Source organism: Cervus canadensis, chromosome 8 (assembly GCF_019320065.1).
Source record: "Cervus canadensis isolate Bull #8, Minnesota chromosome 8, ASM1932006v1, whole genome shotgun sequence".
In the NCBI taxonomy this organism is placed as follows: Eukaryota; Metazoa; Chordata; class Mammalia; order Artiodactyla; family Cervidae; genus Cervus; species Cervus canadensis.
In genome coordinates this window covers 41,277,392-41,290,465 of record NC_057393.1, presented here as the reverse complement: position 1 = coordinate 41,290,465, position 13,074 = coordinate 41,277,392, and the positions used below count along the sequence as shown (strand labels likewise).

General features: G+C 39.0%; 1 protein-coding gene across 14 annotated transcripts in view; it reads right to left on the bottom strand.

Moving 5' to 3' along the window:
* SGMS1 (sphingomyelin synthase 1) overlaps positions 1–13,074 on the bottom strand; it is a 322,655-nt gene that overhangs the window by 50,076 nt on the left and 259,505 nt on the right. Inside the window, exon 1 of one of the 14 annotated variants that reach the window (XM_043476122.1) lies at positions 12,510–12,624. The exons of the other annotated variants lie outside the window; for them this stretch is intronic. The gene's annotated coding sequence lies outside the window, so the exon portion shown is untranslated. Of the gene's footprint in view, positions 1–12,509; positions 12,625–13,074 lie in introns of those variants that run through there. 14 annotated transcript variants of the gene reach the window in all.

Below are 13,074 nucleotides of genomic sequence, written 5' to 3'. Positions count from 1 at the left end.
GCATAAGGAAAGTGGAAAACCAGTTATTGGTGGAGTCCATAGTTTCCAAACATATTAGTTTTAAGGAACCAATGACTACCTGGTTGCTGCTGCTGCTGCTGCTAAGTCACTTCAATCGTGTCCGACTCTGTGCGACCCCATAGACGGCAGCCCACCAGGCTCCGCCATCCCTGGGATTCTCTAGGCAAGGACACCGGAGTGGGTTGCCATTTCCTTCTCCAATGAGTGAAAGTGAAAAGTGAAAGTGTAGTTGCTCAGTCATGTCCGACTCTTAGCGACCCCATGGACTGCAGCCTACCAGGCTCCTCCATCTATGGGATTTTCCAGGCAAGAGTACTGGAGTGGGACTACCTGGTTAGTATTTCCCAAAAGAGTCATTAAATTGGACCTGAGATGGATCAAGTCAAAGACAGTGCTAAGTTTGCTAAGAAACAATTCAACAGTGCTTTGAACATTGCTCAGCACTGATCAGGGATTATTTTGTGCTTATTATGTGGTTCCTGAGATCAGCTGAAAGACTGCAGCAAATCTGCTTAATCTACCGCTCTAGATTACTGTAGATTGGTGAAGAAATGTTCTAAATGTGCAGAGCACACAGAACTTAACAGACATCGTAAAAGAGAATCATAGTAGTGTTGAGTTTCAGGATCATCAGGTCCAACAATTTTATACTCTTCCACAAAAAATCAGTGAGTTCCTCTTTGCAAATATGCTTGGACTCCAAATCTATAAAAGAGGTATAAGAGTGGATGCCTGAGTGAAAACAGATGGGAGTAAAGGGCCAGGGTTCTCTCTGCTCTGATGACATCTTCACCCCTAGTCCCCAGGAGACTGTGTGGAAAACCATAGCTTCAAAACCAGTGATCTGATCCAACTCCCTCACTTATCCATAAGGAAACTTAGTTCCAGGAAGGTCAATGAACCTGCCCACAGTCAAGCGGCAGCTTGTATAAAAGAGCTACAAGCTAAGTTTCCAAGTCCTGGTTCAGTGTGCTTATTAAATTACTTTATCAGTGTTGTGGCAATAACCAAAATGCACATCTGTAGGGGAGATTCAAAATTATATATATAAAGAGAGTATAAAAATGTATATATGTTGTACATACATATATTTAACCACAATTATGGTTAATGAACATAACATTGCATAAAACACCAGGAAAGAAATCACATACTGACTGAAATTCTACTTGATGATGGGCTTGGGGGGCATTTTCTACTTCTCTCTCACCTACTTATCTTTAGTAAATATATATCAATTTTGTAATAATCATTTAAAATTTTTAAAAAGCAAGAGAATTTAAAAATAAAAGACTGAGCTCTATAACAAAACATTGTGGTTAATGAAATGTGGCCTTTGGCGAAAGGCAGACCATAGTTTGACTTTCAGCATCTCCATGCATAACCTACTATTTGAACTTCAGCTTACTAATCTGCAAAGTGGCCATGATCAAATATCTCCTTCACAGGGTTGCTGTCAGTACTTTAAAATCCGTACGTGAAAGCTGAGGATATACAATCCAGCACTGTTTCTGTTTCTACGACTGAGGAGTACTCCACTGTGTGTGCACACACGCACACACACACACACACAAATCTTCTTTATCGATTGATCCATGGACAGACACTTAGATTATTTCCATACCTTGGGTATTATAAATAATGCTGCAATGAACAAAGGGAATACGCATATATCTTTGTGAATTAGTGTTTTCGTTTTCTTCAGATAAATATCAGAAGTGAAATAGCTGGATCACATGGTAGTTCTCTTTTCAGTTTTTTTCAGACCCTCCATATTGTTTTCCATAGTGACTGTACCAATTTACATTCCCACCAACAGTGTACACTTGCCATTTGTGACAAGTCTGTCACAGTATGTATGAACCTAGGGGTTATTATGCTAAGTGAAATAAGTCAGACAGAGAAAGACAAATACTGTATGATATAACTTATCTGTGAAATCTAAAAAACAAATTAATAAACACTACAAATCTTATAGACAAGAGACTGGTGGCTACCAGAGGGGAAAGGGTTGGAGCTAAGTGAAATAGATGAAGGAGGAGTCGATTATATAGTGACAGATGATAGCTAGACTTACTGTGGTGATCAATTTGTAGTATATACAAGTAACAAATTATGCTGCAGATATAAAACTGTTATATGTCAATATGTCTAAAAGTAAAATGATATTTTCTTACTTTCTCAAATTTTATATCAAAACCAATAGCTACTGTTCGCTATAGCTCACGATGAAAATGCACTGTTCAACTGTGGACTAACTTCTTTTCTCAAAAGAATGTTGTGTTAACTGAAAAAAACTTGCACAGATTTGTAGGTTTAAGAGCTATAAATTAGGAATTACAGTGTTCCCTAAGTATGCTTTGTGGAATAATAATCTGAGAAAATGTTCCAAGTTTTAAAAAATCCAAATGAGCCTAGGAACTGCAGAGTTATCCTTCCAAAGGCCAACAGTACACATTAGTATGTCAGAATCACCTGGAAATCCTCCAGTAAAGAAACTCTACCAGGATTTCTTAAACTGACCTCATCTGGGCTGTCCTGCTTTAAATCCTGTTTCCTCCCTAGTAACTATGAGCTCCCAATGGACCCACTGGGAGGTACAGGCACAAACAAGACCTGAACTCGGGCCTTCTGATTTCAAAGATCAAATTTGTACCAAACCCTTCAAACACAACCCTGGTATGAAAATGGACAGTATGTCCAACTCCCAACTTTCCAGACTAAACAACAACCAACCAAATGGTGGTGGAGCTTGACAGCTGGTACAGGCTTTGCAAAAGAGTTCTCTTCTGAGAGCTCACAGCACTTTGCACCTTCCTGACATATCACCTCATGCTTAAGGGTCTGTCTAGACTGCCCCAGGGGACTCTTAGGGGCCATGGAAGGGCTACAACCTTAAGCATCCACACGTCTCAACTTCAAAGGGGCCAAAAGCTGCTCAGTCAATATTGTCTCAGTATCCAAGGAAATGTCCCTTACAACTAGCAACATGTAGATGGTTTAATGGAAAGTAAACCTACTGAAAATGCCACTGATACACAAAACTGCTTTCAAACAATTTGAATGGTCAAGGAGAATAAGATGGGTATCCTCCAGAGAGAAATATGAAACCAAAGTGAATCTCTGGCCACTTAAAAACCACTACAGAGGGGCTTCAATCACCACTAACCTACCTAGAGTGACAAGAAGACATCTGTCAAATGGGAGTCCTAGCAGAAGGTCCTGTAGGAAAGGAAATCTCTTGGCATCAGACCCCGGGCCTCTCCCCAAATATCCTGCAGCAATCAGGATAGAGCCAAGGGAATGCTCAACACCTTGAAGTGGCTATGAGAACTCTAAAGAAAAATTAGTGATTGAATGTTCAGGCTCAAAGAAATGAACATGGACTTTTCATATATACAAGTTCTTCATTTCTCCCCTTGCCCAATGCAGGAAGTCTACCAGGAGGGGAAAACCCCTCAGAACCACAAAGACCAGACCAAGGACAAGGTATTTTTTCACTTCTCTTTGATGGGGAAACAGAGGTCAGATAATATCCTCCTCAGACACAATCTTCTTCAAAACAGAAAAATATCAAATGGTACGAGATAATCCAGGGCCATGAGATATACACACACCACACACACATTCTGGCACTGTAAGCTTCTATCCAAACGAAAGAATACTAATCTTGCAAAAAACAAGTCCATCAGGCAGTTTGAAATAACCAGTGAAATTCTTAAAGAGACAGCAAAATAAACCAATAGCTTCCATTAATTAACTGGGACAAAAAAACTCTTCACTCCTTAAGACAGTCCCTGTGATCCACCGCCCCCAACTTGGAGTGCTCCATCTACTCTTCAACAAGTCCAGATTCTTCCCTCAGTCTGTAAGGTCCTTCTCTGCAAGGCTTTTCCGGGCCACCCCCTCACAATCCTTCCCTGCTCTCTGAATTTGTACACCTCTAATATCGATGCCATGAAATACAATTTAACCGTCTTGTGTCCAAGATGTAGTGGGAAGGGCTCCAGCTACCTCCCTTCTTGACAAAATCCTTTAACCTCTTCAAGCTCAGCTTCTGATGGAAAATGGCATTAACAACTAACTACCTTACCTGTCCTCACATGGGCTGCTACTCCTGTGATGATCATGTAAAAGGAATGAAAGCCATTAAATACTCCAAGAAATATGTCTTGTTCTTTTTGTAATGTCCTGCTTCCTTTCTAATGTCCACCGGGGCCCACAGTGACATTTCATTACTATTAAATGAAGCAGCCACTTCCAAATGGCATTTTTAAAAGCCCAAAACATTTGGACACAAGAGCAGTAAGCACATCTTTCCAAATTTCATGAGAAAAGAAAGTTTCTTTTTCAAGCAAGATTTGAAGCGTGAAAATAAAGGCATACATGTTGCCTTCCTGAAGCTCATACTGAAATCACACAATAAGGAAAAAACTCATTTCCTGGAAGTAACCATTAGGCAGCTACTCAGTACTTTCCAGCCTTTTGGCTAAAGCTAAGACTAAGTGTACAATGGGTGCTTCCCAAGTGGTACAGGGGTAAAGAATCCACCTGCTAATGCAGGAAACACAAGAGATGCAGGTTTGATCCCTGGGTCGAGAAGATCCTCTGCAGTAGGAACTGGCAACCCGCTCCAGTATTCTTGCCTGAAAAATTCCATGGACAGGGGAGCCTGGTGGGCTACAGTCCATAGAGTCGGATATGAGCATGCACACAATGAGTACTTCAAAGGCCACAGCGAAAAGATGAGGACTTACTCAGAGACCCCAGAGACTGGTTGTAGGAGAAGTGAGACAGTGACTGCCCCTTGGGCCTATACAGTCAATTTATAGCATACTGTTGTGTCTGAGATGGGAACGGCAAAGTGCTTTCTTATCTAGACTCAGAAAACTCTATGTAAGCCTAGACTCAGAAAACTAATATTACCACCATCATCCAGAGATGCTACCCTGAATCCATTTACTGGGAGAAAGCTGAGAAATAATGCAGAGCTCAAATCTTTAAACTTAGGTCTCAGAACTGGAAAGATGTAAAAGAAGGATAAAAGCTGCACATAAACTCTTTATTCCATAACACTACAGAATTTGAGTGTTACAGTTGATCAGTCGTGTCCAACTCTTTGTGACTGCATGGACTGCAGCCCATCAGGCTCCTCTATCCATGGAGTTCTCCAGGCAAGAATACTGGAGTGGGCTGCATCAAACTTGGACTGGTCATCTATTTCACATATGGTAATATACATATTTCAATGCTATTCTCACAAATCATCCCACCCTCGCCTTCTCCCACAGAGTCCAAAAGTCTGTTCTTTCTATCTATGTCTCTTTTGCTGTCTTGTGTATAGAGTCATCATTACCATCTTTCTAAACTCCATATATATGTGTTAATATACTGTATTGGTGTTTTTCTTTCTGACTCACTTCACTCTGTATAATAGGCTCCAGTTTCATCCACCTCATTAGAACTGATTCAAATGAATTCTTTTTAATAGATGAGTAATATTCCATTGTGTATATGTACCACAACTTTCTTATCCATTCATCTGCCAAAGGACATCTAGGTTGCTTCCATGTCCTAACTATTGTAAACAGTGCTGCGATGAATATTTGGGTACACGTGTCTCTTTCAATTCTGGTTTCCTCAGTGTGTATGCCCCGGAGTGGGATTGCTGGGTCATATGGCAGTTCTATTTCCAGTTTTTTAAGGAAATCCCCACACTGTTCTCCATAGTGGCTGTACTAGTTTGCATTCCCACTAACAGTGTAAGAAGGTTCCCTTTTCTCCACATTCCCTCTCCAGCATTTATTGTTTGTAGACTTTTTGATAGCAACCGGTCTGACTGGCGTGAGATGGTACCTCACTGTGGTTTTGATTTGCATTTCTCTGATGAGTGATGTTGGGCATCTTTTCATGTGTTTGTTACCCATCTGTATGTCTTCTTTAGGAGACATGTCTGTTTAGTTCTTTGGCCCATTTTTTGATTGGGTCGTTTATTTTTCTGGTATTGAGCTGCATGAGCTGCTTGTATATCTTTGAGATTAATTCTTTGTCAGTTACTTCATTTGCTATTATTTTCTCCCATTCTGAAGGCTGTCTTTTCACCTTTCTTATAGTTTCCTTCGTTGTGCAAAAGCTTTTAAGTTTCATTAGGTCCCATTTGTTTATTTCTGCTTTTATTTCCATTACTCTGGGAGGTGGGTCATAGAGGATCCTGCTGTGATATATATCAGAGAGTGTTTTGCCTATGTTTTCCTCTAGGAGTTTTATAGTTTCTGGTCTTATGTTTAGATCTTTAATCCATTTTGAGTTTATTTTTGTGTGTGGTGTTAGAAAGTGTTCTAGTTTCATTCTTTTACAGGTGGTTGACCAGTCTTCCCAGCACCACTTTAAAGAGACTGTCTTTTCTCCATTGTATATTTTTGCCTCCTTTGTAAAAGATAAAGTGTCCACAGGTGCATGGATTTATCACTGAGCTTTCTATTTTGTTACATTGATCTATATTTCTGTCTTTGTGCCAGTACCATATTGTCTTGATGACTGTAGCTTTGTAGTATAGTCTGAAGTCAGGCAGGTTGATTCCTCCAGTTCCATTCTTCCTTCTCAAAATTTCTTTGGCTATTCGAGGTTTTTGTGTATTTTCACACAAATTGTGGAATTATTTGTTCTAGTTCTGTGAAAAATACCACTGATAGTTTGACAGGGATTGCATTGAATCTGTAGATTGCTTTGGGTAGTATACTCATTTTCACTATATTGATTCTTTCAATCCATGAACATGGTATATTTCTCCATCTATTTGCACCATTTTTTATTTCTTTTATCAGTGTTTTATAGTTTTCTATATATAGGTCTTCTGTTTCTTTAGGTAGATTTATTCCTAAGTGTTTTATTCTTTTCATAGCAATGGTGAATAGGATTGTTTCCTTAATTTCTCTGTTTTCTCATTGTTAGTGTATAGGAATTCAAGGGATTTGAGAAAATAAATAAAACAGACAAACCATTAGCCAGACTTATCAAGAAAAAAAGGGAGATGAATCAAATCAACAAAATTAGCAATGAAAATGGAGAAATCACAACAGATAACACAGAAATACAAAGGATCATAAAAGACTACTATCAGCAACTATATGCCAATAAACTGGACAACTTGGAAGAAATGGACGAATTCTTAGAAAAGTATAAGCTTCCAAATTTGAACCAGGAAGAAATAGAAAATCTTAACAGACCCATCACAAGCATAGAAATCAAAACTGTAATCAAAAATCTTCTAACAAACAAAAGCCCAGGACCAGACGGCTTCACAGGTGAATTGTACCAAAAATTCAGAGAAGAATTCTATCCTACTCAAATGCTTCCAGAAAATGTCAGAGGAAGGTAAACTCCCAAACTCATTCTATGAGGCCACCACCACCCTAATACCAAAACCAGACAAAGATACCACACACAAAAAAAGAGAAAACTACAGGCCAATATCACTGGTGAACATAGATGCAAAAATCCTTAACAAAATTTTAGCAAATAGAATTCAATAACATATTAAAAAGATCATACATCATGACCAAGTGGGCTTCATCCCAGGGATGCAAGGATTCTTCAATATTCACAAATCAATGTGATACACCACATTAACAAATTGAAAGATAAAAACCGTATGATTATCTCAATAGATGCAGCAACACCCATTTATGATAAAAACCCTCCAGAAAGTAGGCATAGAAGGAACATACCTCAACATAATAAAAGCCTTACATGATAAACTCACAGCAAACATTATCTTCAATGGCAAAAAATTGAAAGCATTTCCCCTAAAGTCAGGAACAAGACAAGGGTGCCCACTCTCACCACTATTATTTAACATAGTTTTGGAAGATTTAGCCACAGCAAACAGAGATGAAAAAGAAATAAAAGGAATCCAGATTGGAAAAGAAGAAGTAAAATTCTCACTGTTTGCAGATGACATGATCCTCTACACAGAAAACCCTAAAGACACAACCAGAAAATTACTAGAGCTAATCAACGAATATAGTAAAGCTGCAGGATATAAAATTAATACAAAGAAGTGAATTTTTATGAGTTGTTAAAGGCACGGTGGACCCAAGATTGAACAAACATAGCTGGTGTGTCAGGGAAGAAACTAAAGGGAAGTTTTAGAAGTTTCTAAATGCTGATAATGGCAAAAGAAAGTAGGAAACAAAGCATGCATGACAGAGAAGTTAACTTTTGGCTCCATGTATCATATCTCTAAAAACAAAAGCAACCTGGGGTATACATGTGGTTTTACTCTACTAGCTTACATAATCAACTTAGTACAAGATCAAAATTTGGTGAGCATGTAACATGTAGCTCAGATTTTATAACATGAAACTACCTGTGGAAAACTTGCTAAAGAGAAACACAAAGTATTGATATTATTTTATTAGGAAATAGATGAACTGCCTTTTTGTAAACACTTCTAGTCCAGATAAAGGTCTTTATGTCTACTAGAACTTTCCATAAAAGTCAATAGCAACCTAATGGACCTTTTAGGGCAATGCAGCCCAATGAAAAGACTCATGAGGTAGGTGTTTACATCTTCTCTGACTCAATTTGGATGACTCCTGATTGCTTTTCTCCAACCAATTTAAGTAGCTATAAAATTTTTTTTGTTATTACTTAACAAGTAAAGAATTCACTTAAATAGGCAGAAGTCATAAAACTATATTTATCAGAAGAAGAAAAAAATGGCTAGAATAACAATCACATAGCTTCAATCTACTGTTGAGGAAATTTCAGATTACTTCTGATACCTTAACCTTTAAACTTTTATTTATTTTAAATTGCTATTGTGTACAGTGTTCACAATTCCACAGTCAGACTCTGGTTAGCAAATGAAATCACTCCTTTTGAAACAGATCTTTGAAATTGAGAACTAAATACATCATGATATAACAGAATACGAAGCCTCCACTGAAGACTAGGCTGTACTTCTATATTTATTGTGATACATATTTATATGTATGTGTGTACGTGTAGTTTTGTCAAACAGGTTACAAAGAGAATGATACTATTTTTGGAAACACAAATCATAAATATCCACAGTAGAAAAGTCTACAAGGCGTAGATCACTTCTAAACTGTTACCTTTGGGTGACAAAATTATGAAATAATTTCCGACTATTTTTTCCAGTGTTTTCTAATTTCCTTGATAAAGACACATTACTTGTGTTCAGAAAAGAAAAAGCTTGTTTTTCCTTAAAGTATGTTTTATGTTTTTAAATGCGTAGGCAGCACTGCAAAATCGAAAATAGATGCTTCCTACATTTGCTTTCTTTAAAAATATGAAATGGGCTTGCAGATTTCTCTAAATAATTGGAACTTTTGCCCTCTCTGTATAATTGGGTTCCAAAGCCATCAAATTCCCTAAACATAATAGTCTCAGGATATAAGCCAAACCACTGACAAGGATAAAGCTGAAATCTGAACCTAAGTGCATAAAAAAATTCCAGTCTCAGATACTGTCTATCAATTCAGAGAGAAAACAACAACAAACCATCAGAATGACAACTCTTCTATCATCTAGATTTTCTTCAATATCCATCTCTCCAGCCTACTGCCAAAATGTAAAACCCATGTGAAAATTCTGCCTTGTCATTACAGTAAGGAAAACTTTGCATAACACTAATGACAACTAATCATGATAATTTTCCCCTGGGTTTTCATTCTTCAAACACAATGACCAAATCTCTGAAGAGTCTATTCCCACTCAATTGATGAACTGCCTTTCCAGGTCTGAAACAGCAGGCTATTTAATAACATTCATCAAGTTAATCTGTAGTTCTGGGACATGGATACAATCTGGCAGCACTCAAGACTATTAGGACATAACTGATGTTTCCAAAGTCCATCGGCTCTCATGTCCAGCTGATGTGCACAGTGGTGATCTATCTGCCTCAAGAAGCCTGGGAACAGCCAACCCAGGCTCTTATTTCCACCACACCTCACTCCATTCCTCTTCTTTTTCTCCCATTCTGCTTTTTTAAAATAAGAGCTAAAATGCTTCCACTGGACTGCTTGTGCAGCTGGAATTATAAAGATTGCACATCCCTCTGAATCTATCATAAATGAGGGCTGTGGAAAAAGTCACTGGCTTAGGAAAAAAGATGAGGCCATGTTTCACTATCTTCTGTTTTAAAGAAACTTCAAGAAATTAATGTAAATTACAAAAGAGAAGTAAATGCACAACAACCCCTTAGAGACTCTTCAACAAGCAAGAGTTCACAGGTTTCCCATGGAAAAAGTAATCTCAGTTAGGGATAAACAAGTTACTGAAAAGTGTAAATCATATAAGGACATAATCCACCATAAGGTAAACCTAGCAGGTGTGACAAACAACATGAGCTTGAGAAAATAAGTTTAAAGAGGTGGTTAAGTGAGCACACTAATGATATAGAAGAGAATTAAAACATTAATAAAAGAATAAGACATGGTAGGGGAAAAAGAAAAGACAAGACAGGTGTGTTGAAAGAAAATACAGGAAAATCCCAGCTTCTCTCCTTGGCCTGTGGTGGGCTGATACTTCAGGACAAAAGAGAGAAAGCAAAAAGTTAAAGGGAGGTCATAAGAGAAGGGGAAATGAACAAAAATATACAGTATATGTTTAAATGCAATTCACAGGTTTTTTCCAATCCTCCAAACTCAAGCAATCCAGTACCCATACACTCTTTGTAGGCAGAAAAGGAGTGGAAAGCGGAATCCAGTCCATCAAAAGATGGAACTTATTTTTAAAAATATATTAATATCTAACTAAACATGGGCATTGGGGGCTGCCCAGGTGGTGCAGTGGTAACGAATCCAGCAGCAATGCAGGAGGCGTGGGGTCAACCCCTGGGTCAGGAAGATCCCTCCCCTCAAGAAGGAACAGACAACCAACTCCAGTATTCTTGCCTGGGAATTCCCATGGACAGAGGAGCCTGGTGGGCTGCAGCCCATGGGATGATAAAAAGTTGGACACAACTGAGCACACACACACACACGCACACACATTATTTTCCACTGCCTCTTAAAACTCTCCTGAAATGATAATACAGGGATGAAAAAGGAGGGGGAAAATGGCAAAGAGAACAGGAAACAACTAATTTTGAAGGTTGGGAAGTAGATGGACTTAGTGGTAGCTAAGAGAAAACCCAAGAAAACAAAACCCTAAGCCAGTAAGGAGGAGAAATGAAAAGCAGTCTGTGTAAAAAGAGGCCTTAGAAGCATGAGGAATTGGAGGCATAGATACATTGCAAAATGGGGGGTGAGGTGGAGCTAAAAATAGGACTGGTTGAAAGACCATCAAAAATGTGACCTTCCAATTCTCACTTCCCACAGTTGAACAACTACCTCTCCCCAGCACCACAGAAGACAGGAAGTTTATTGTCTGGAAAAGGGAAATGGAGAGTTGCTAGAAAAGGGACAGAACACAGTTGAAAGTGGGGTACTAACTACAATGGATTCAATAAAAGTTACAAATAGACATTGCCAGACCTCTCCTAATCCTTTACCTCATTAAACACCCAGCATGGTGGGGGCCAGGATGAAAACTTCCAGGCAGACCTCCCCCACCCCCAGGGAACTCCAGACACTTTACGAGAAAAGAGCACTGATTATCTTGCACTGAAATCCATGCAAACAAGTTCCACTCATGCAAAGTGCTTTCAAACAGCATTTTTCGTGCTTTTTCAAAAATAAGAGTGGGTCAAAAAAATTTAATAGACATTTGAAGAAACTCTAATAAATATGAAAGCCAGAGCTTAAAACAAAAGAGAACTTGGAAGAACACACTAAGCAGGGAAATTATAATGTTAAGAAAAACTATTATGAACATTCTCAAAGAAACAGTGAAGAAGAACAAAACAGTACCCCAAAAATTCACTTTTTTAAAAGGTCTTGGAAACTCAGGATAAACATGAAAATTTCAACAGAAAATAAAGTTGGAAAAAATATCTCAGAAAGCAGAACAAGACAGAAAGATGGCAAACTGAGAGAAAAGGTAAGAACGTTAAAAAAGTCATCTAGAAAGTTTAATATGTGACTAGTAGGAGCTCAAGAAAGAGCACAGGAAAAAAAGGGGAAGTTATAACCAGAGAAATTATTTAAGAATATTTTTCAGAACTCAGGCTATGAATTTATACTGAGTCCAGCACATATTCAAGAGTGATTGAGAATGTTTGTTATTATTATTCTGTACTAATTTATTTCTTATTTTTAAGGAGACAAAATCCTGCAGAATGCCCTAGCTCCACCCTAGCTATGTCTTCTTCCACCTTACCTCAAACCACAGGGAACCCCCCTGCCAACGCAGGCAGACTTAAGAGATCCATGGGTAGAGTAGATCCCCTGGAGGAGGGCACAGCAACCCACTCTGGTAGTCTTGCCTGGTGAATCCCATGGACGGAGGAGCCTGGTGGGCTACAGTCCACAGGGTCACAAAGAGTCAGACATGACTGAAGTGACTTAGTATGCACGTACCTCAAACCACAACTGCCAATCTCCATCCTTGACATTCCTTACTGGTATTTCTGTCCCAGGACCACTGCAGGCTTAAAGCACAAAGACCGTGTTCTGGTCTTGAAGGGGAGCACAATATACTACTCTGGCAAATGATTATTTTGAGCTGAAGGCAACTGAGAAGAAGTGAAACCAAGCGGAATGCTGTGGGGCCCTCCCAGGCACAAGAGCCTTTCGGTATCACCTTCCTGTTTATAGGGAAAAGGCTTTCAGGTTCCTAGACCTTCTCTGAGCTCCAAAGGGCAGATTCAAACAGTTACTAATCAGGGGAATTAGGGAATACAGAAAGAAACAATAGTGCAGGATAGGGCAGGGTCCCAGTTCCTCCTCAGGGGAGGTGCATAATACTCTGATACATATCTCTGAGTTCGTCTGCAGGAAGGAGGGCCCCCACCCCAGGCTGACGATGGTAACTTCAGACTGGGCTCAAACAGTGGACCCCAGACTGGCTGGAACCAGCAGACAGATGACTGAGAGTCCCAGAACACCAGCCTGTTAGCTTACAGCAACCAACCAGAGGAGGAGT